Source organism: Equus przewalskii, chromosome 1 (genome assembly GCF_037783145.1).
Source record: "Equus przewalskii isolate Varuska chromosome 1, EquPr2, whole genome shotgun sequence".
Classification (NCBI taxonomy): Eukaryota; Metazoa; Chordata; class Mammalia; order Perissodactyla; family Equidae; genus Equus; species Equus przewalskii.
Genome location: NC_091831.1, coordinates 44,767,767 through 44,791,686, shown reverse-complemented (window position 1 = coordinate 44,791,686; position 23,920 = coordinate 44,767,767). Strand labels below are relative to the sequence as shown.

Genomic DNA, 23,920 nt, shown 5'->3' with positions numbered 1-23,920 from the left:
GCCAATCCTCCTCTTTTTGCTGAGGAAGACTGGCCCTGAGCTAACATCCATGCCCATCTTCCTCTTCTTTATACGTGGGATGCCTACCACAGCATGGCTTTTGCCAAGTGGTGCCGTGTCCGCACCCGGGATCCGAACCAGTGAACCCCAGGCTGCGGAGAAGCGGAATGTGCACACTTAACTGCTACACCACCAGGCGGGCCCCTAATCTTTTGTTAAAAATCTCAAATGTGCAGGACTTTATTGCCAAAAGTCAGTTTATTCCCAGTGAACCATACTCTGGAAAATAGCTGTTTTGCTTAAGGAGAGTTTATTTCTGCAGTGCAGTGGTGATCTTTCTAGTACTGTATGAGATTTGGAGTCTGGGCCTAAATAGGATGATTCATTTTTCCTCTGTTTTAACATTTACCTCTGCAGTAACATTAATTTCCAATTGATGGAACTTTATATAAATATACTATACACTAACTTGCTTTGGGTATTGAAATCCAGGAGCTCTATGGAAGTGGTATTACTCACTTATCAAAGCTTGGATAAAAGTTAAGTATTGAATAATAAAAACAAAAGAGAAATAGGATAATTTAATTTTTAAACACCTCAAAATCATATAAATCAGGAAATATAAAATAAATTTACATGCAGTCCCATCATTCAGAAATTACCAATATTGGCATATGAATATATATCTTTCCAGAAAAAACAATCATTCAATATATGGTAGCTATTACAGTAAGCTCTAGACTAGTGAGCATCCAATGAAAAGCAGCTATGGGGGCTGGCCAGTTGGCATAGTGCTTAAGTTCTCATGCTCTGCTTTGGTGGCCTGGGGTTTGCTGGTTTGGATCCCCAGTGCAGACCTACACACTGCTTATCAAGCCATGCTGTGCAGGTGTCCCACATATAAAGTAGAGGAAGATGGGCACAGATGACAGATCAAGGCCAATCTTCATTAGCAAAAAGAGGAGGATTGGTGGCGGATGTTAGCCTAGGGCTAATCTTCCTTGAGGGGGAATAAAAAAAGTAGCTATGATTGCAAGTTTTTGGTACAAAAAAATGTACAATCTTATAATCATATTGTGAATCTTTATAATTAGTTGTATTATTTTCATTTTCTTAATAAATTTTTAATATTTCTGTTAATTAAAATTTCATGGTATATTTATATATAAGTAGCATTTATTTATATAAAAAGTATGGTTAGCTCAGGCAAATCACTATTATTTATTGTTAATTTTAATATAATTTGAAATGAATTTCCAGTAGAACCAGACCAATTTAGAGTACAATGAATGTATATTGGAGAAAAATGTACAATATAAGAATTTTTGTGCAAGAAAAGATTTCTTCAAAAAGTATTTAGGACGATTTTAACTTGACTAAAGCACGATGAACATGACTACTTTATTATATTTTAGAAGGAAATTAAATACTGAATGAGTGGATAAGAGTCTTTAAAGTTCTTTTAAATTCAGAGATTCTGTGATACTAAAATCTGAGTTTAATATCAAATTATAAAATCATAGATTATTAGATTTGGAAAGAACATAGATATTTATTTTCAAGGAACCATCATTTCAAATGTCTCCAAATATGGACAATATGTAGAGCTCTCATACCTTTATTCAAGTTTCACACTGTCAACAGAAAAAGTTGAAAATCAATGTCTAGTATTTGCTAACGTTTATTAGAAATACATGTTTTCTTATGTTTAGCAAATACTTTTGACATTTCTCTGAAAAAAGAATGCCTGTCATCATAATAATCATAGTTACTGAATTTTAATATTATCTCTTACTTTAGTAAGTTGCCAAACAATTACTTCTTCCAGAAAACTCTAGGAAACACCTCTGTGCCTAATAATATTTGAAATTTCAATCTTTAGCTTTAAGCTCCTCCATTTCGGTTTGATAATGGGGATGGGATACACCCTAGTCTCAGTGTGCATTCATGTAAGTGTTTGACTGTGGTAAGGTTGATATTTTGCAAGTGTGACACATTTTATCTTGGGATAAGACCTCTTTCTTTGTATATTTTGCAGAGAATCTGTTTGGATTTTGAGTGGTAAATAGCCCTTTTATATAGGTTCAAGATCTTTGATTTAGGTAAGATGATGAGTTCTCAGTTGCACTAATGTTTCACAATCTCACAAATCCACCTTTGGTTTTGGTCAGGTCAACTATTGCTGTAGAACCTCTTTGATACTGATAGGCTGTTATTCCTCCGTTGAGTGTTTAAGTGTACACAAGCTTCTGGACTAGTTAGTATGTTCTAGTGGTCGAATCGTTTCTTCTTACTCTATTCACTGATGTAAATTCCAAAAACAGCTCAAGGCCACCAATGAAGATTTAATTATGCAATAAATTTAAAATTTTTTATTTATAATTATCGACATTGGCTATTACGGTCTGCTGATGGCTGGTCAAGATGGCATCCTGTGTTTCAACCCAGCTGAGCTCCCAACAGAATGTGGTTAAATGAGTGACTGAGTCCTCACCATATCAAGGAGAAGAATGACCCAGCAGAGCTCAGGCAATGCTCATAATCCTGAGAAAAACTAAATTGTTGTTTAACGCAACCCCCAGAAAAAGATGACATCCTGTTACCTGATCACTATTCTATCAAATAGTTAGCAAAATTGCTATGCTTTACAACAGTATGTGGACTTAATAGTTTTGCTCTTTCAGTTGATTTTAATAGTGGCTTTTATTCTGGGGTCTGGCCCGGTGGCGGAGCAGTTAAGTTCCCATGTTCCCCTTCTCAGGGGCCTGGGGTTCGCCGGTTTGGATACCAGGTGCGGACATGGCACTGCTTGGCAAAAGCCATGCTGTGGTAGGTGTCCTACATATAAAGTAGAGGAAGATGGGCATGGATGTTAGCTCAGGACCAGTCTTCCTCAGCAAAAAGAGGAAGATTGGCAGTAGTTAGCTCAGGGCTAATCTTCCTCAAAAAAACAAAAAAAATAGTGACTTTTATTCTGACTAATGGTGAATGCTTCACAGTTCTATTTTGAGCCAGAGAATTTCACACCCACTCTTTTAGTCATCTCAGGCTGCTATAACATAAATTCCATAGACTGGCTGCCTAAACAACAGACATTTATTTCTCATGGTTCTAGGGGCTGGGAAGTCCAGGATCAAGGCACCGGCAGGTCTTGGGTGTGGTAAGAATCCACTTCCAGGCTTGGAGGCAGCCACCTTCTCATATCCTCACGCAGCCAACAGAGACCATCTCTTCATGTCTCTCCTTACAAGGGCACTAATCCTGTGCTTATAAGAGGCACAGAATGAGGGCTCTACCCTCCTGACAGAGTTACCTCCCAAAGACCCCAGCTCCAAATACCACTATGTTAGACATTAACGCTGCAACATATGCATTTGGGGGAATGCAAACACTCAGTCCACAGCACCTAATTAAACCAAATCACCAAGAACAGAGACTCAAGAAAGTTTTTATGGAGACTGGTACTGATTCTGCAAGCTGTAGTGGCTGAGGGAGTAAACTGTGGATAGGAAGTGTCATATGACATCACCTACAGTCACAGTTGTAAGAAAATGCTGACTATGTCTTTAAATAATTTGAGTTCTTTTCAAAGTCTCCTTTCTGCTGGGGAGAGGTGAGGTCTTTTTCCTTTGATCATGAAGAGAAGTGGGAAATTTTAGTGAAGGAATTGCAAAGTTGCACTTCAAAGGGCGTGAGTAGTGGGAGGGTGAACAGATAGAGTCAGTAGTTTTACCAAAAAATACATGGTTTACCTATATTTCTTTTTTTCTTGCTTATCATCTTCCATAAAGAGAGAGGATTCTTTCACTTTTTCATGTAAAAATGTTATTTCTGTAGAGAGAATTCCTTCTGGATTACAATCTAGAAGAAACTCAGGCACTTAGTGGATTATATAACGTATCACACACCTTAGCTGATTGATAAAGTGTGTCATTAGAGAATTGCATTGAATTATTTGTTCAATAAATTATTCATACATCTTTAAATTTCAACCACAAATATAATGCATTTGACTTAGATTCCTCCCCAACCAGACCTGAAACGCCAGATAAGGAAGCTCCTCTATGAACAGCATTAGGGTGGAATTTAATTAGGTCCATTCAAACTGATAAATTCACTAAAGTAAAATGGATTTTTAAAAATCTCACAATCCAAAACATTTTACAGGCCCGTATTGATATAGAAGAAATTTTTCTTTGATTGAAATTTTAATAAGAAATCCAGTTAATGTACAACTTTTTTCCAAAATTTATTACCAGATCAAGATTAAAATGTTGCTGTCTTTCCGCTTACGTTGCTGGCACAATTTCCTGTCTCTCTCTTTTGTTTCTTCAGGTAGAACATATTGTGCTAATTTCGTGAGACTGGATTCCAGTATGACACACATGATGACTCTGAATTTATATTGCATCTGTTATTTCTGTTTTGCCTCTAGACTTGACTATGATCCCAAGCAACACAATATGTTACCATTTAATTTTATAATATGCCATTTGCACAGCTTTTTCCATTTTTTTTTTTTTTTGCAACAGTTTATTAACGGAACTGCTAGCATAACTCTTTGGAAGACATAGGCCAGAAAGGAAAATGACACCACCAATGAGGGTTTAATTCCCGAATTATTTTAAAATTGCTTATTGAGTTTGTTTTTAGGTGAAATGATGGAAAGATGGTGTGGCGCAAAATATGACTTATACTAATGAGTTAATGTGCTCTCCTGAAATTAAGCAAATGTTTATTTTTGTATTAAATATGGGCTTTATGTCACTTACTGTAGTAGCTAAAATTTCTTCTGTTGTCACAATATGGCTTAAAGGAATGAGATAGATCTTTACATTTCAAACTTGACAATACATGCTGTTAACATATTTTGTTTCCCGAAAAAATAAAACGTGAATAACAGACTGAATTTTGGTGCTATTAGCTATCATTACAAATTTGAGCATTTAATTTTTAGGGTTTACAGCTTACTGGTTTTCAAGCTTTTCTCCTTAAGATATGTCTTCATTATTTCCTCTCTGTAGACCCTATACTTTAAAATTTTCATTTTATTCTTTCAAAAAATTTTCAAATCTACATATGCCTGCCAATGAGAATCTCTCATCAAAATGAGACAACCACTGGCCTCACTATAAGAAAAAAGTGGATGTTTTTGTTAGTGTGTGTAGCTGTGGCTGAGCAGTGGGGAGTGGTTAGTAAATAAATGGTCAATATCTTTAGGCTTTTGTAAAATAATGGGAACATTATTAGGGTGACTAGTTATTTGGGCCCTTTGAACTTGACCTCCTCTAAAGTACCCTACAGCAATAAAAATACAAAAATCTATGAACATGAACTTCAATATCTAAAATTAATGTCAGGTTTTAAGGAAGATTTGATTGCTTAACGGTAGGTGGTCTCTGCCAAGTGAACATTTCAGTTTTTTCTGTATTATATTTGTTTATTCATTCAACTCAAGTGCTTTATAAGCATCTAGTATGCAGCAGGCCCTGTTACATTCTGTGAGCAAAACATAGTCACTGTTCTCAAAGGTCTTATGTTTTATGACAGACACAGATGTATAGAGAGGCAATTATAACAGCTTGCTATGAGTGCAATTATAAGAACAGTAATAATAAAAATAAAAGGAACACATGATAAGGGCAACCAACCCAGACTTTAGGGATCTAGGAGGGCTTCCTGACAGAAGTGATTTTTCAGCTGAGAACTGCACATCGTGTAGGAGTTTGCCAAAGAGGAGGAGTATGTATGTGGGAGGGGAAATGGAAGAAAGTTTACAGAAAAATGGAACAAGAAGTGCTTTGAGAAAAATGCAGATTGTTCAGCCTATACTGTGGCATTTACGTTCATAAACTGTTGGAGATAAGACTAGAGTGATAAGTTAGAGTTGAACCATGAAGGCCTCACTTTATTGTGAAAGTAACCATGTAAAGGGTTTAGCAGCGGTGTAGCAGGATCCCACATGTGGATTTGAATGCTCCCTCAGATAGCACTAAGGAGAACAGATTAAACGAGTTAATGCTAGAGTCAAGGAAACAATTTAGAGCCTGTTACAGAAACCAGGCAAGAGAAATAGTATCTGAAATAAATTAATGACAGTTTGGGAATGGAAAAAAGTATTCAGATTTCACATATACTTAGGAATTGATGATAAATTGAAGATGGGAGAGAAGAATGATGATGGAGCCAAGATTACAGGTTCAGTGTTTATAGACCTGTAGGCTTGTTCATTCAGAGATGGCTACAGACCAATAGACAAACACAGATGACCTCAAAAAGAACCCAGATCATAGAAAAATATTGGGGTCTACATCAAGGAGGAAATTTTGCCCTCTCAATCCCGTCTGTTGGTTTCAGAACACAGAGAAAAAAGAACATAGAGATACAGTTAAATATGGTAGTTTCTATTTACCAGTTTTCTTTTCTGTGGCAGCCACATGAGGTCGCATGAGAGACCAACAAGGATAGGTACCGTGGAGTCTGAAATGCCTACTTATGCAATCTGTTTCTGCGATGTATCTTAGACCAGGTCCTTAAGTAATTCATTTACTAAGTAGGAATAACAATCCCTAAATTGGGATAACAGCCTCCTCATCGTGTTATGAAAAGGACATATAACACATTATGAGTGAAAGCATTACAGCATTCAGCACAGGCCGTGGAAGTGCCCTGGACATTTTATCACTGTAAGTATATATATGCTATGTTAAGACCTGGCCTTGAGGGAATTCGTCGAAAATTTACATACAGATGGATCAGTGTAAGTTTATTACCACTTGTGAAATAATGCCTGTGGCATTCCCTGACAATAATAATCATTTCTTTTACTTGCAGCTATGTATACAAATTTCACAGACACCTGTTGTTTATTACTAGTCTCTCCTCTGAAGCAATGCAGAAATGATAATAAATTACACTGGTTTTCCTTTTGCTAATTGACTTACATTTTGCTTGTCTGTGTAAGTATGTATAAATAAGATACATTTCATAAAAATATTGTATAATTGCTATGTTTAAATATTCTATAGGTTCAGCAAAATGAAATATAAGTAAATTAAGATTTATTATCTACTATGTGCCAAGCACTTTGCTAGTTACTTCATATGCATTATCTGAAATATACGTGAGGCTCTTGCAGATAGGAATAATCAGAATTTTATAAAGATATTGGGGTTTAAAGGTATTAAATCAATTGTCCAAATTTCTACAGCTGAAACAATGATGGAGTTAGGAGGTAAACTTCGAGAGCAGGTCACGCTTTTAGATGAAATTTAGATTAAAGTTAAAAGAAATGGTGACTATTATAATAATTTAATTTTTTTACCTTCCATACAGTGCAGTAATCATTGGCATTATTTGTCACTAAAATATTAAATAAGTAAAATCAAAGGTTCAGAGCTAACTTAATTGCTGAAATACAAGTTAAATCTGCATGGTAAAACAACATTTATACCAAATATTTGAAAAATTAAGTATAATAAAACATTATATTCCTTGTTATGAATACCCCAGTCCAAAATGTAACTAATATACTTTTAAAAAACATTCCAGAAGAATAATTCCTAGGTTATTTAAAGTTGTGAAAACACACCAGTCTAAGCTTAATTTCATACTATCTTCCATGTAAAAGAGGTCGAGAATAATCTGTAAAAAGAAATTAAACTTCATTTTTACATTTTTAAAGAATTTCTTTACTGATGAAGACACTCTATCAAAATCAGTATTAACTGTTCTGCAATCTATTTAATAAAGTATGCCAGAATTTCAGTCATCTGTCATTTGTAGCTGGAGAGATGTTTACGTTTTGTTCTGTTTTTTGTTAATAAATCAAATATTTCCAGAGTATGGAAGCAATACCTGTGGATAACATTGGGTTGGGTAGATAACTCAGTCTCAGAATATTCTCCCTTCTCATCTGGCTTTAGATCTCTGTCTATTCATCAGCAGCCTGTCCTGAGAGCCTGTCATGTGCTAAACCCTGCCTTTCGGGAATATTGTGTTAGTTGGTTTGATTTAAAAAGCTTGGTGATCCTGTGAACAACTGAGCTAAATACTTTCAAATAGATGACTCAATGGCCTCAGAGAAGCTTACTCTAGTGGCTTTACCATAGGATTTAACACCAGAAACTCTGCTTCTTGTTCTGATCCTGAAATTCCTACCTGGTGACTTTGGGCAAATCACATAATCTTTTTGGATCCAGTTTTTCCTCATCTGTGAAACAGAGAATAATTTGAGACTTTTTTTTCACTTCTAAGAATCTAAGTTTAGATCTCTCTCAAACTTTGTGTTTTTATCCCTAAGATTTATTCTATTTGAAAAATATGGATACTATTGTAAAGTGATAAGTTCAGCAGATGTCTTGTGCCTAATATACTGTATCCATATATTTCATAAGCAATACAAATAGCATATTCATTGTTGACAAATTCTTTGCAATTTAAACGTAGAAATGAAAGTCTCCTTTCTTTGTATTTCTGTTTACAGTAAATTTGCTTTGGCAAGAATCTCTCTTTAGATTTTAATTGTTCGAAAGGTTTATATACTTAATTTAATATATTGTCTTGCTAGCTTGCAAATTATTGTGACCACTTAATTTGATTGTCAGTTTTACAATTATGTTTATAGAGACTATTTTTGTTGAGATATAATTGATATATGTTATATTAGTTTTGGGTGTGGAATATAATGATTTGATATATGCATATATTGGGAAATGAACACCACGGTAAGTCTAGTTAGCATTCATCACCATACATAGTTACAAATTTTTTTTCTTGTGATGACAACTTTCTTAGCCATTTTCAAATGTGTAATGCAATATTATTAACTATAGTCACTGTACTGTACATTATTCCCCAATATAGAGAATTATAAAATAACTAAATATTTAATGCCTTGGAAAATCTAATAGAATTTGAGATAATTGTCCAATATACAGAAAAGTGATTAATTAGAATTCTGTGTTTACAAATTTCCTATAAATTTAGAGACACATTTTTATATGCTCTAAGATTTATATATGCATTCCTTGTGTTTTTGGAGATGATAAAACAATACACTAAGGACAAAATATTGAAAGATACCCTTTCAATGGGTTGTTACATTATTTTCTACAGTATCTTGAAAATCCAAGGTCTTCTAATAAACTGAAGAACAGCGTGCGATTTAAATATTGAACATGCAGGCAAATAATTAAAGCACTTATCTTACCAAGCATGTTAGTGAGAATTGATGTGTTAATAATAAAATAAAAGTGAAACTTGAATCTAAGTAATATTATGCTCAAAAAACATTGAGAATCCGTCTCAAATAGAATGATCTTTACAATTTTTCTCTCCAGCTCTTTTTCCATTGCTTAACCTAATGTTTGTAAGTCCTAAAATGAGTTTCTGAAAATCTCTCTTCTCAAGGGCATATCTTTGTTTATGCTTTGGTTGGCAACTTTTCACTTGATATGTTTCCAGAAAGCCCCTTAAAAAGAAATTTTTGCTTACTATGATTTTACTTTCTTAGAACCTCCCCCTTTAAAAGGTATCTTTGACATATATCTGGCCAAATCAGCAATCAGTATTTGCATATGTTTTCATTTCATTCATTTTAAATTAGTGCTTCTTAAATTTTTTAGCTGTTGATCATTCCTCTGGCAATCACTAAAAACTGATCTAGAAAAATTCTGCGTAACAAAAGCAAAAGCACCTCACCCTGATTTACCTGTTCTCTGCATTCCAGTAAAACACTGTACACAGTTACCTAATAGGCTGCATTTCCAATATGTCTTTGTCAATAATTTTCTTCCCCCTGAAAGCAGTGAGGGATTGTTACATGGGAATTTATTTTAAAAATTACTTCTTCAAACAACACAGGTAATTTATAGAGTCTTCTATATATATGATATATTTCACCATCTGGTCATTCTTCTCTTTCCGTGATTCTGTTTATGTGCCTCTCCATGTGATTTTCTTTCCACACTTGTTCACTCTCCTCTTCATCCTCCAACTGTGCCCAATCATTGCCACCTCTGGAAGCTTCTCTTGACCCCATGTCTTTCCATACTATAATCTACTGTGCCTACACTTCTGTCCCTGACCTACACACATTTTTTTTAAATTTTTGTTTTTCTGGTTTTGTTTCCATCTTATCATCTCTCTAGATTTCGAAGTTCTTTTGGGTTCTGATGCCTAGCACATTGGCTAGCACCTAATAGGTGTCAATAATCATTTATTACAGGAATTTCTTGTGTCTCATACACAGGTCATTTTATTTATTTATTTTTTAGCACAGTGGCTTTTTGGCTAGAGCTTACGAAATAAAAGAACATGCGGCCTAAGACCCCTTGGCAACTTTCTTTACACTCACTAAGACTGTGGCTATCGAAGGTGACAGAAGTTAGGTGAAAACTCTTAATAAACCTAATACCAAGTAACTGATTTGACTAGTTTTCCCATCAAAATGATTTTTTTGCATGATATTTGTGTAACAGCAACAAATACCTTTTTTTTGTGCAAAGTTACCCAGTTTAGGCAAAGCATGTTGATACAACCCAGACTTTAGCACATTAGAAAATAAATAGAATATTCTGCAACAGGGTAATATGCAGAATCTCTTAAGATACGTTTCATATTTGTAAACAACATTTCATATTAATGTTTAAATAATATTTTTATGAGATAAACATAAGATCGTATTTTTGTTAGACCTTATTCATGTCCTACTAAGTTGCCTAGCCTTTTCCTCTCTCTGTCTTTATGTTTGGAAAGTGAGCAGCATAACTTCACTGGCTTAATGCTGAAAATCCATTTTTGCTGTCATAAAATAGATTGTCCTATAAAAATCATGTTTTTTTTTTTATGCCATGGCTGAGTATTATTCAGCAAGCAACAGCATAATTACTTTTATGAAAGGAATGAAATGTTCAAAAGTATATGACACTAATTTAAAAAGAAATAATTTGCAATATTTATCAAACTACATCTTTTTAATTTATGAAATTAAGTCTTTTAAGTTTCTGATTTAAGGAAATACCGGGTTATACTTAATTCATTGTTTCAAGGTTAATTATAAACATAGCCCTCTACTTTCATCATACCTCACGTTTTTTTACCATTAACATATAGGAAACCATACTCTATAGCAAACAAATGTATTTCTAAAAAGATAAATTTTAAATGCCCCCTTCTGTTCTTGTTTCTATAAATCAACCATTTGTTAAATGCCTACTACGTGCCAAGGGTATAAAATCTTCTATCAAATAATTTCAGAAAAATAAATAAAAGTGGATTGGAATAGCGGCTCACATGAAAGAGAAACTGTTCTAAGGCTTCATGTGAGAAATTGCTAAATAATGTTATGGACAGTAATTGCTGTAGTAATTAAAATAAAGAAATATTAATTCAAATTTGGAGAGCTTGGAAAGTGTTTTTAGATAGAATGGAATATGTGATTGACGAGTAAAAAGATAAGGGAAGAACATTGCAGAGAAAAGCAACAGTGTGATTGGTGTCCAAGAGTACAGAGGAAGGAAAAGGTAAAAGAGTAAAGCTAGAAGTCAAGCTCTAAGTCAAGGCCTGTTAGTCCATAAACCATGTACAGTAACCTCAGTCCCCAAACCTAAGTTTAGTCCCTCCTCCCTCACTTAGCTTAACGAAGCTTCTTTTTTAACTGCTTACTCTCTCTGTCTTCTATGGCAAGCTCTATTTGACTTTTTGTTCCCGGAGAGAAACACTTGATATATCTAGCTTCCTGAAATAGCACCCATTCTCTCAACCGATCCTGGTGCCCCAGGACTGTGCTACATGGCTGGGCTGGTGGAGCCCTGCACCCAGCACAAAGGTTCTCCTTCCTAAACCACCAAGACTCCCCATCCAGAATCTTCTCCCACACTGTCTCTGACTTCCCCTACATCCAAACCCCCATTACCTAGATATATCAAGTGTTTTCCCATTTTCAGGCCTCTGATCACACATATTATTTTTCCATCTAAAATGCCCTTTGCTCCTGAATCAGTTCCTTGAATTCTTGTGTTTACTTTTCAAGACGGAGTTCCAACGTCCCTTCATATATAAAGCCTTCTTTCTCTAGCTCTGCTAATGCTTTGTCACCACTTTGCCATAAAAAAACAACATGCATTTAATGAGGTCCTCTACGGGGTGGGCGTTGTGGGAGGCTCTGGGAATAAGGAGTTAAATAGAACATCATCCCTGTCCTTGAGGGTCTTGAAGTATGGTGAAAGTCTCACTGCCTGGTGAGAGTGTTTATTCCTCTCTTACAATACTTAGACAGTTTTACTAAAAGAGTATGCTTACTTGGCTTCCCACCAGAAGATAGTGAGTTTTCCCTGGCAAGGATTTGGCATATGGTTAGAAAGTAGTTTCTAGACTCTTAGAGCAAAGATTCTGAAGTCAGACCAGTTAACTGTGTGGCCTTGGTTAGGTTAATTATGCTCACTAGGTCTCAGTTTTCTCACTGATAAACAGTAGCTAATTTTTTTCTTCTTACTAATATTATCGTTCGTGCAAAATAATTATTGTTAATTGGTTCAGATTTTAAATTATCTTTGTTAGATTATATATTTTAAAATTTACCCTATAAGTGAATTCATTACAATATCTAAAATCAATATTAGTAGGATCAAAGCAACATTTTAAGACATTCCTACATTAATATTTACTGACCTATTTGTATTCACCTTATAAGTTTTCATCTATAAAAACTTCCTTTATGTGTAATATATATTATATATTAGCTTCTTTAATGGGTGAGCAGAGTTGGGTATGAGCCTCTCCTCCTTACAGAGTTCTAACATGGCCGGAATGATCTTTTGGCACATTTGATTTCTTTTAGTATCCAATGTGTGTTGAAACTGCTGTTAAACTACTTAGAATATTGTCTTACGTTGAATGTAAGTTTTAAAAGGCTTTGAAAAGTTTTGGTACTATAGTAAAAAGTCAACACAACAGGGGTCAGCCCAATGGTGTAGTAGTTGGGTTTGCGTGCTCAGCTTTGGCAGTCCGAGGTTCTCGGGTTTGGATCCTCAGTGTGGACCTACACACAGCTCATCAAGCCAGGTTGCAGTGGCATCTCACATGCAAAAAGTGGAGGAAGATTGGCTCAGATTTTAGATCAGGGCCAATCTTCCTTACCAAAAGATTTTAAAAAAAGTGAATCAACACAACAGAATCTGAAGGATAAGAATGTGAAAAATATGTCAACCCAAACAGCTGAGATGTAACAACATCAAGGTTTACAAACAGGAGCTGAAGAATCTGGGAGTGAGTAGTTTTATAAAATATTCATGTTCAGATGAAAGAGAACTGACATGACCAATGCAAAATAAACACACATTAAATATCCAACCAACGTGCACTGTTGGTTTGAATAAAATAGGACCTCATAAAATATATATATTTTCTTCCAGAAATTGGTATACAAATGTTAAATATAGTAGTTTAGCTCATTAAAATCTAACTTCACAGAAAGTCCTAAAGTTTGCCAACATTGCCAAGAATTATAACATATTTGAAGGAGATTTCTCAGATTCCAAAAGTTAACTACCAGTTGTATTCGCTTTGAGACTCTGAGAAGTAGAGAGCCTAATAACATAAAGGAATCCCAATTAAGGTTATTTTTTCTTTGTGTTAACAAATATCTCAACTCACGTAAAATGCTTATGTATTAAGCAAACTACTGTATAACAGAAATAACTAAACTTTACTAAGTTTTTATCATATACAAATCTGTCTTCTAAGAGCTTTGCATGTGCTAAATTATTTAATTCTTACAATAGCCCTATGAGGGAGGTTCTGTGTTATCATTGGTTTCATTTTACAGTTGAGGCAACAGATACACAGACTGTTGTAAAAAACTTTTTCAAGGTATCAGTCAGTAGTTAAGATCTGCACACAGTTAATCTAATTCCAGAAGTCCCCACGTATGTGACACATAAAGGGCTGTTGTTGTTAATATATGTTCCTGTGTATGCTTGTAAAAAATCTCAGGAAGCTTGAGTATTCTAGGCACTGAGTCATAAATCCAAGAGATGGTCTAATCCCAACAGTTAAGACTCCACAGTTAAGCCCCACATGGAGGTACTCACATTAATGTGATTAGCAGCAGTGCTAAGAAAAGTCTTTTTTTTGTTGGCAAATCCGTGTAAAAAGCCTAAAAAAGATAAAGAAAATAAACGTGATGTGCTATACATGAAACATTACTATGGCACATAAATTCTTTTCTGAGCTTATGTTGCACTTGGTGCTAAAATGACCCAAACTTATACTCATTCTTTGTAGAAGAATGCTGGCTGGAAGATGCTGTCAGGCATTACATTTATTTATTTATTTATTTATTCATGAGCAAGTTCATGAACACAATGAAAAAAATTCTTTGGTATTGCTTCTGAAATGCATAGCTAAGCATGAATGCCAGTGGCAATTATTTTGTCACTCTTTTAATAGGTGATATTAAGTAGCAATTCTATACTATAACATCATTTAACTAATGAATTAATAATACGCAAAGAGCAATCATTTAGGCACCTTATATCTGTTTATCAGGCACTGCTATAACTGACATTGATTTATCTTTACTCCTTCTCATAGAAATATGTTTTTCAGTGAAAGTTGCTAATTACATTTGATTAAAAGTATGTATAAAACTATTTAGCACCCGCACCTTGGATTTCTCAAGTGCACTTCAAGTTCATTTTTTCAAAATCACATAACTCTTCAACATCCCCTGGCCCCCACACACAAAAAGATTTTCCTCCACTTTCTCTATGTCATTAATGTCACCACCATCTACCTAATTCCTCAAGCCAGACAGATGAAAGTTGTTTCCAATGCCTTCCATTCCCGCATCTCCCACATTCAGTGCAATAGAATCGAATTGTCTATTTTTTTGTGTAGGATAATTATCTATTATGCTACTTTGTGTCTCTTGATGATTTTTGTTTTTCTTCTGCCACAGACAGGACTCGAGCACCATGTTTTGACCAACAGCAGGGCTGGACATGTAGCAAGTGTTTAGTCAAAGTTTGTCAAACAAATGAGTGGCTGAATCTAGGCAGGAAATCACAATTCCCAGATAGTTCAGTATGGAATTATGAAAGTCTTATTAGGCTTCCTCGTACCCATTTTATTCCTCTGTTTTAGTCCAACAGCCATCTCCCTCACTACTGAGATTAGACCCTATTATTCCACTTTCATTACTCCCTCAACCATCTGTGGAAAAAGGAACAGACTTGAATGTTTTTATTTTGAAAGACTTCAACACAGCCTTATAATGATACATGTAAAATAAAAGTAAAGGAAGATAGTTAAACTAAGTGGCCAATGAAAGGTCATAAAATGCCCCAAAATATTAGTAGCAAGATTTGCCACAAATAAGATATATTGCAGATTTTAGCCAAGGATAATACAAAAGTATGAGTGAAGAGACCACAGAAACAGAAATTTAGTCTAAACTTCTTGTGTGACATTATAGGGCTCCAGTTTCTTCATCTAGGGATTGGAGAAGATTTTGTATGAAATTCCTCCAGTAGTGGAATTCTATGATTACTTATGAAAGAATTATTCTTTCATAGGAATAATGTTTCTTGTATTTCTTTCCCTTATTTCTATTCTGTCCCTCACTGCTTGTTCCCAGTGATAATCTTCATGAAACACTGTCAGTCTCAATTCTAAGATCTTTATATAGGATTAAGTCATTTATTCCTCACAATAACCTAAAAAAGTATGTCTTACCATGAGTATGTTGTTGACTAAACTAAGACGTTGAAAGGTTGAGTAACTGGTCCAAGGTCAGCAAAACTAGTACATGGCCTTGGGATTCAAAGGCAGGAATCTTGGCCCCAGAATGTGTTGTCCTAACCACTAGGAAACTCTCCCTGTTGAGTTCAAGGACAGAGGTATTTCTCGAAGGGAGTCAAAGGGAGGCACATATGGTGGATGCCTGTCATCAAAGAGTAAGTCCTGCATGTAAATATTTTAAAACATGAGATAATCTACGATAAAGGATGGTTATGTAAAGTATTAGGTAACAAGGAGAGAAGATTCACTCTGCAAGCATCAGAGTGTGTTTTCAAAGAGGCGACACTTGAGCCATCTATCCAATGCTAAATACAAGTTAGAGACAGCCTGACAGGTGGAAGAAAAGTCAAGAGAAGGCAAGGAACCGTGAACGGAAATAAAATATTAGGTTTTGAGGTTGAGTGAATAACATGGGGGGAAGAAGAAAACTTGCGTTAGGTTAGAGTGTGAAAGGCTTTATCTTTCAGGCTAGGAATTTAATCTTAATGCCAAAGGCGATGTGGAATTATTAAAGTTTTCTAAGCACTGCACTCATGCATTTTGAATTTCTAAAGACAATAACTTTTATAGTGTGTGAGAGAAAGTAATTGTCCATGGACTAAGGGATGCTGTTGAACTGCCTTCATGTCCAACAATGATTGGTAAGAAACAGATGGAGAGAGTCTACAGAGTGAACAATAAAATATCATTGTCCAAAAGTAAAGGAGAACAGGATCTACAACTCTAATACGAGACAAGCATATGGAAAGACACATCCTTTAAATAATAGAGGTACATAAAACACGCATAAGGAGCATGCATACTAGTCAAACTAAAGTCTCATTTGGCAGTACCTATTGCAAGCATGCCCTCATGAAAACAGAGCATGAGTTTCAGTTTTATTCAGTGGCCATTGATATATGTTATCAACATCCCATATACAGCCCAAACTACTTGCTTTGAAACAGGAATATTGCGTTATGCTCACATGTAAAACAGTGCTGAATGCATAGTAGAAACTCGACACATAGGTTTTATAGACTTTGTAAAGAGAGAACTTTTGCATTACGTTTTTCCCTATAGCACACACTTTCGTGTTCATAATTATCATTTTGATACTATTTCATTTTACATCCTTACAACTATGATTTATCATTAAATTTTAAGTATATTTTTAAAATGTTGTTTAGCAATTTTAGATGTGATTGTATATTTTTTATCCCTAGAATTTTCCCATCAAAACACATTGCTAATTAGCTTTTACTTACCAGAAGAAAAAAATAAAATTTTAGATAATCCAGTTTTTTCTAAACGTGAGCTGAGAGCAACAGCAGGTGGTTCACACACTGGGGAATAATCTGATAACGTTCCAACTGTGAGACAGGAAATTGTGAAATGGTGCAATATAGGAATGAGATATGAAGGCTAAGGAGAGCTTAGTGGTTCAGCACAAATTCGTCTCCTCTTGAAAAGAAGATGCAAAAGTTAACTGAAGAGTAAAGTGTCCAGAGGTAAGAGAGGAGAGGATGTCATCAGTCCTTGGCTGTCACCACTACATTACATGTTAGTTTTCAATCTTCCTAATGTTGCTCATTGTTTAGTTGTTACTGTTTTTTAGTAAAACAGTGCATACATTTGTGAGGAAGGCTGACTTTGACAGCTCATTTTCTTATCACTGACAGTTGGAGTTGACATCAGTCATCCGCAATAGATCGTGTTGTACTATGCACAATACTGAGACCTGAATTAACTGCTGAATTCACGATTTATGTAAGTCTTTGCGAGGCTGATTTACACTTCATTATTCTTGCCTTGTCTTGAATTGCACCCCTAAGAATAAAAGCTGAAAAAGATATGAGCAAAAATTGTCAAGTATACTAAAATATTTTAAAACTAATGAGATGCAGCCAAGATATCCTTGCAAGATGTCCAAGCACAAGGTTGCTTGAAAGAGTGAGAAAATAAAAGAAAGGAAATGTATTGTAAAAGCTCTCTTTTCACTTAGAATTGTTTGTTTGGTTTTCTTTTTAGAAAGCAAGAGTGTTTTATTTCAACATAAATATGTACTCTTTTTACCTGGAAATGATAGGCTAAGAATGGAGCACCGTATTGAAGCATATATGTACAGGTCTGTCTACACATGTGCATACTGGAAAAAAACCTTAAAGGAATAGTTTGCACAAATACTCCTTAATCCTTGGTTGAATTAAATTCTGAATATATTATGTTAAATATTTTAAAATGTTACCATGTGCTATTTTCTCTTCTGTAATTCATGCTTTAGAATTTGAGAATTCTAAGTTCTAAACTTATATTTTTCATATACAGACAAAAACACCTATTAAAAATAAAGACCTATGGGCCAGCCCCGCTGGCCCAGTGGTGAAGTTTGGTGTGCTTTGCCTCGGCAGCCTGGGTTCGGTTCCTGGGCATGAACCTACACCACTCTGTTAACAGCCGTGCTGTGCTGGCAACTCACATACTAAAAAATAGAGGAAGACTGGCACAGACGTTAGCTCAGGGTGAATCTCCTTCAGCAAAATATAAAAAAATAAAATTAAAGACACACATTTCAATAATATTGAGTGTGGAGGTAAACAGTTAGTATATTAAAATGACAATAAAACCCTACATTTTATATAAATTATAAAAGGATGAATAAGTTCAAACAAGAAATGTTCCATAATAATCTTTGAATGCTGTATATTTAGTATGATGCTATTTTTGGAAATTTTTTTTATATAATTGTCCATGGATACTCTTTATAATCTATAAATGAAAAGCAGTATCATTATCTTATATAATAAAGAATAGGTATTATCCTGTTTGGTCATTGGTTTGGCCTTATTAATTGATATTCCTTTTGAAAAATTTTAGTAACTAAAAAATAAAATGTATATAATTTATATTTATATAAATTTTAAATATATTTACATTTACATGTATGTTCACATTTTTATAAATATATATATGACCTCCTTAAGACCAATAGCTTGGAGAGAACAATACCATCTGTATGAATTTTCTAGGGCTGACATAACAAATTACCATAAAACTGGTGGCTTAAAACAAGAGAATTTTATTCTCTCATAGTTCTGTGGGCTAGAAGTCTGAAATCAAAGTGTTGGCGGGTCATGTTCCCTCTGAGGGCTCTAGGGGAGAAATCTTCCTTGCCTCTTCTGAGCTTCTGGTGGCTCCTGGAAATCCTTGGCATTGCTTCTTGTAGCCACATCACTCCAGTCTCTGCCTCTGTCTTCGCGTAGCCTTCTTCCCTGTGTGTCTGTGTTTCTGCATCTGAATTTCCTTCTCCTTTCTCTTGTAAAGACACCTGCCATTGGATTTAGGATTTAGGGCCCACCCTACTCCACCATAACCCCCTCTTAACTACTTCCATCTGCAAAATCCTATTTCCAAATAAGGTCACATTCTGAGATTCTGGATGGATATGAATTTGGGGGTGGCAGGCACTATCCAACCTGGTACACAATCTAATTTTTGTAAAGAATATAGTCCCAGTCTTCAATCTAGTTTCTTTCCTTATTTCTGCTTTGAGTTCCAAGAAAAGAATTGAACCCTTGAAAAATTCCATCCCTTTCACACCTTCAGTGCTTCTATAAACAAGAGCTTTTGGGGCGACTCCAGGAGAATCTATTCAACTGTTTGAGGGATTGCTGTGCATCGACCCTACAGTGGAAGATAAAAAGTGAAGGGAAAGATAAGAAGTATAGGAGTTTGGGCCAACTGACTTTATTCCTAGGATTTTCTTGATCATGTGATCTTAAGAGTATATATAAATTCTTTAAACTATAGCTGCTTAATTCATTTATTAGGATAAAATATGACTCAAATTCTATCAATCGTTATGAAAGAAACAGAGAAAGCCAGTGTCTAGGTGGTAGAACTTGCTGAAGTTAACAAGACAAAGACAATTGTGAAATTCTACATAGATACTCAAAATTTTCATGATTAAAGTACAGGATGGAAGAGAATCATTTTACAGGTGGCATATGAAAATTACTCATGCTTTCTTTGCCTCAAAGATAGACAAGAGTCAACAACAATGTATGTTCATATGCCCCCTTCCCCTCAAATACCATTCAGTTATTTTAATGCAAAAAGAATGTTAAACCTGACCTTGTCTCTCTGCCAAGTCAGAATATACCTCAAAACCAGGTGCCAAAAATTGAACTGTGAGATTTTGAGGAAATAATTGTTATATAAGTATTCTATATTATGATGGACATTAGTAAAATGAGTTCTACATAGTTTAGAGCTCTTGAATTAAGCAATCTAACAATAACTTGAAGGAAATGAGTGTTTCTAGCCTGGACAGGAAAAGTCTTAAGGGAGTATTTGATAGTTATTCTTAAATATCAGACTGATCATCATGAATTACATTGACTGGATTTGCTCTGGATCTGAATAAGTTGCGGGATCAGTTTTCAACTTGTTACAATGTAATGGGGAACATTCTTATTGAAATCTCTTCCAAAGTCTACTGGAGACTTTTAAACAAAGTAAATGTAAAGTAACATCTAAGTGATATATTTTTATTTGTATCATAGAGCTTTAGGGTAGAAATAACTCTGTAGTTTCCATTAATTCGTCTTAACTAGTTGACATTGGGGAGGATAGCTTAAAGAACTACAAGTGGAAGAGCTATTCAAACTTATTTTGATCTTCTCTAGTATCCCATCAGTTTTATTTAAGGTTAATTTAGTAGCCACCTAGTTCTCAAACTACTGGAGAAAGTGGCAAAATAATTTCCAGTTCAACTTTTCAAAACACAGACGTTAATTGTATAAATAAAACTCTTTCCAAATAATTTGACCAGAATCCACAAAACAGAAACATCTGTTATTCAGATTCATCCAAGCTATACCTTATTCTGTATTCTGTATTTATGAACCACAAAAGATAATGCATACTACTTGGTGAAGTCTATAGGCCTTCATGCATTATTTATAAAGTCAGTAAAAATTTCAACTATTTACATGATAATTGATGTTAGCAGTAAGAGTATGAGGTTATAAATAGTTCCCAAGTGCCAATAAATGCCAATGGTAGAGAGAAATAGAAAAAGGTGATTTTATCACAGCTGATTTAATGTTGTTTTTCTTTTATATTTCTACAAAGCCAGTGGGATCTTGGCAATGAAAAAGATAAATAGGAACAAATTTTACATTGTTAGAAATAACATTTAAATTATATTTGTGTTTGTGAGCATTGTACAGAAAATGAGTATGAGAATTCTAGGTTTTTGAGGTGTTAGGTAAATTTAGGTATCTTGAGTAATTTAAGTTTATTGACAAGATTTTGTATATTCACTCAAGGAAAACTTCACGTTGAAAATTGCTCATCTTTCTTCATTAATTGGTAAATCCAACTAAAAACTTTGGAATGTACATTTTGGCAGAGTTGTGTTGCTGTTGTTTAATTGTATTGAATAGGTCCAAGAGACATTTTGTTTATGGAGAATTAGTAAAATAAAATATGTGATGAAATATGTGGATAATTTGAGTTTATTTGATTTTCCTTTTGAATGTGAAGACCAGAGGAAATATGGTAAACTACACAGAATTCTTTTTATTGAAGCAGGTAAATTCCCTTTGTTTATGAATATCTCTATAGATCTGAGCAAAATTATTCTTTGTTCACCTTACTGATAACTTCATAAGTTGGTTATGATTACCTATATGTGTCTTTAGTAACTAGTTATCTAAATGACTAACTTTCTTTGGAAGATAGCTCATATAAGTTAAAGGAAAACAAACGAAAAACAAAAAATTAAATGGTATAGTACCATTACACTGGTCGATTCAGTCTTCAATGACTTCCGGCAACATTACCTGACAGAAAGCCATGAAATATTTTCAGTAGAGGAAGGAACAATCATCTGTCACTTCAACTTGCTTCTAAAAATGGGAATGTTTGTCCCTAGAGACAAAGAAATTCTGTTTGGTTGATTTGAGCTCTTTGTATCTTGCTATCTCCAGCACCTGTTCAAATCTTGGGAAGATCTAGGCTTTCCAAGACTCTCAATACCAAGGGTAAAGCATGTACTCTCCCTAAAATCAGCAATAATAGATCAAATAAGTAATACAGTTTTGTAGATTCTGCATATTTACCAAGAAAAAGCAAGAAATCTTTGTATGACAATAAGGGAATATTCTTCTAAGTTTCTCTGTGTGTGTGTGTGCTCATGAGTGTTTTATTTATTTTGGTTGCTGGATACTGGATAACTCCACCCCCACACCCTATAATACCTAGGAATTTATGGATTCAAGGTGAATGACTCAAAGGAAACAATGGATATGAATTAAATTTATTATTTACATCATGTTGTTACATAATAAACAGCAAAAGCATTCTTCAATGAAAAGGCCTCAGATTCAATGAGAAGTGAGACATAAGAAGTGTATGGTTCTGGTATTTAATGTAGTCAAGGAGTGAATCTGATTGAGTCCCTCTGCCTCCCTGCCTCTCCTGCAGTGGGCTGAGGTTTGCATGGTTTGAACTTCCCCATCATAGCCAAAGGAGGGAGACCCAGGGTTTTCCTATTGCTTGCCTAGATGTGAGGCAAAAGGGAAAGGGAGAGGGATGGGCTTGAAAGTTGTTAGCAGTCAACATCAATAATGAAGTAAGACTCTTTATCACAGGAGAGAAAAACTCTCAGAAGTAAAATAAGAGATGTTGTCTCAGGAAACTTAAGAATTTCAAATTGTGCCAGAGAGCCTAAGCATCCGTTCATTTATCAGTTAAAGAGGAATAGAAATTGGGTTTGGTTAACTGACAATATGAGTGCTACATATAGACATCTTCTAGACTTTCAGAGAGAAAAGTTTGTAAGGAGATTTTTGCTATCCGTGTTTGCCTTTGAAGTTTAGAGAGGATTACAGTCAGCATGCAGAGATAATATTGTTGTAACGTACAGTTTCAACAATAAATTCTATTGTTAATATTTCCTCTCTCTTTTTGGTTTTATTTAAAAGAGTTCATAAGATTCTGGTCATTGTTTACCATAAGAATCTTAGGACCTTATGTTTTCTATTGGATTCTTCTTAATTATGGCCACTAGGAGGGGCCAGAATTGATTCCATTAATCTACTCTAAAACTTAATTGCCCCCTCCAATTTAAAAATTGAATGTTTGATTACTGGCAAGTAAATGATTCTACAATATTGGCAACCTTGTAACTTGCTTGAGAAAGTAATAAAATGATTAATCAGCTAAGGCATGATTAATAGACGTTCCAGGATCTGGCTTCTTCTCTTCCCTCCTCTGATTACCTTCCTCTGGGCATGTCACAGCTCACAATCATCTTAGAGTATATGTGAGACAATTAACCCACAATAATGTTTCAGAACACTTTATTACCTGTTTCTATCCATAGTCTGAGGTTAGGTTGGGGAGGCAGATGCCACTCTTATAAGGGGAAATAATAAATGATATGTTTTAATTATGCATGCTTTTCATGTGGACCAATTATCACGAGTAATGGACAAGACAGTATTCTTTGAAGGTAATTAAGAGCAAGATCTTGGAAAAGTAAGAAGCATACAGACATTCAGTAATACTTAATAGCTTAATTTCACAGGAAAATATTAGGTATTCATTAGAGAATGTATTTATGAGGAAAACCAGAGAATGGAGAGAAGCATTAGCTTTACTCAACTTTAATAATTATGGTACATTGGATTGTGAAGGAGATGTTTGCTAGTAGAAGTGATGGTATTTTTCTGAAAGCAATCTAGCCTAAAGCATATCACCCACTACCATCCCTTATGCTCTTTTTAAGCTCTTGAGTATACATTTGCAAGCTCATAAATAGAAGCCTATAGCTTACCCCCAAGATATTGGGGTTACAGGAGCAAATCGGTGCTATCATTGGCTCAGGGTGAGATTTCCTGTTTATATTCTGAACAAAATTTTACTCCTAACTCCTGCAAAGAGAGATCTGTTTATATTCATTTCCTGCATGGTTTGGCATATGAATAAAGGATGAGGGCAAATATAAGATAAAAGATGGATAAAATTTTCATTTGGAGTCTTGTAGTAAGTATGAAGTAAGAAAAGAAAAACAAAAGAAAAGAAAAAAGTCACAAAACAGTTGACAAATGAAAGGACAAGATCTTTG

The 23,920-nt window shown here is 34.7% G+C and overlaps 1 protein-coding gene across 3 annotated transcripts in view; it reads left to right on the top strand.

Annotated features, from left to right (window-relative positions):
• The window catches only part of PCDH15 (protocadherin related 15), a 954,225-nt gene that overhangs the window by 385,458 nt on the left and 544,847 nt on the right, over positions 1-23,920 (top strand). The gene's annotated exons all lie outside the window — the stretch shown is intronic.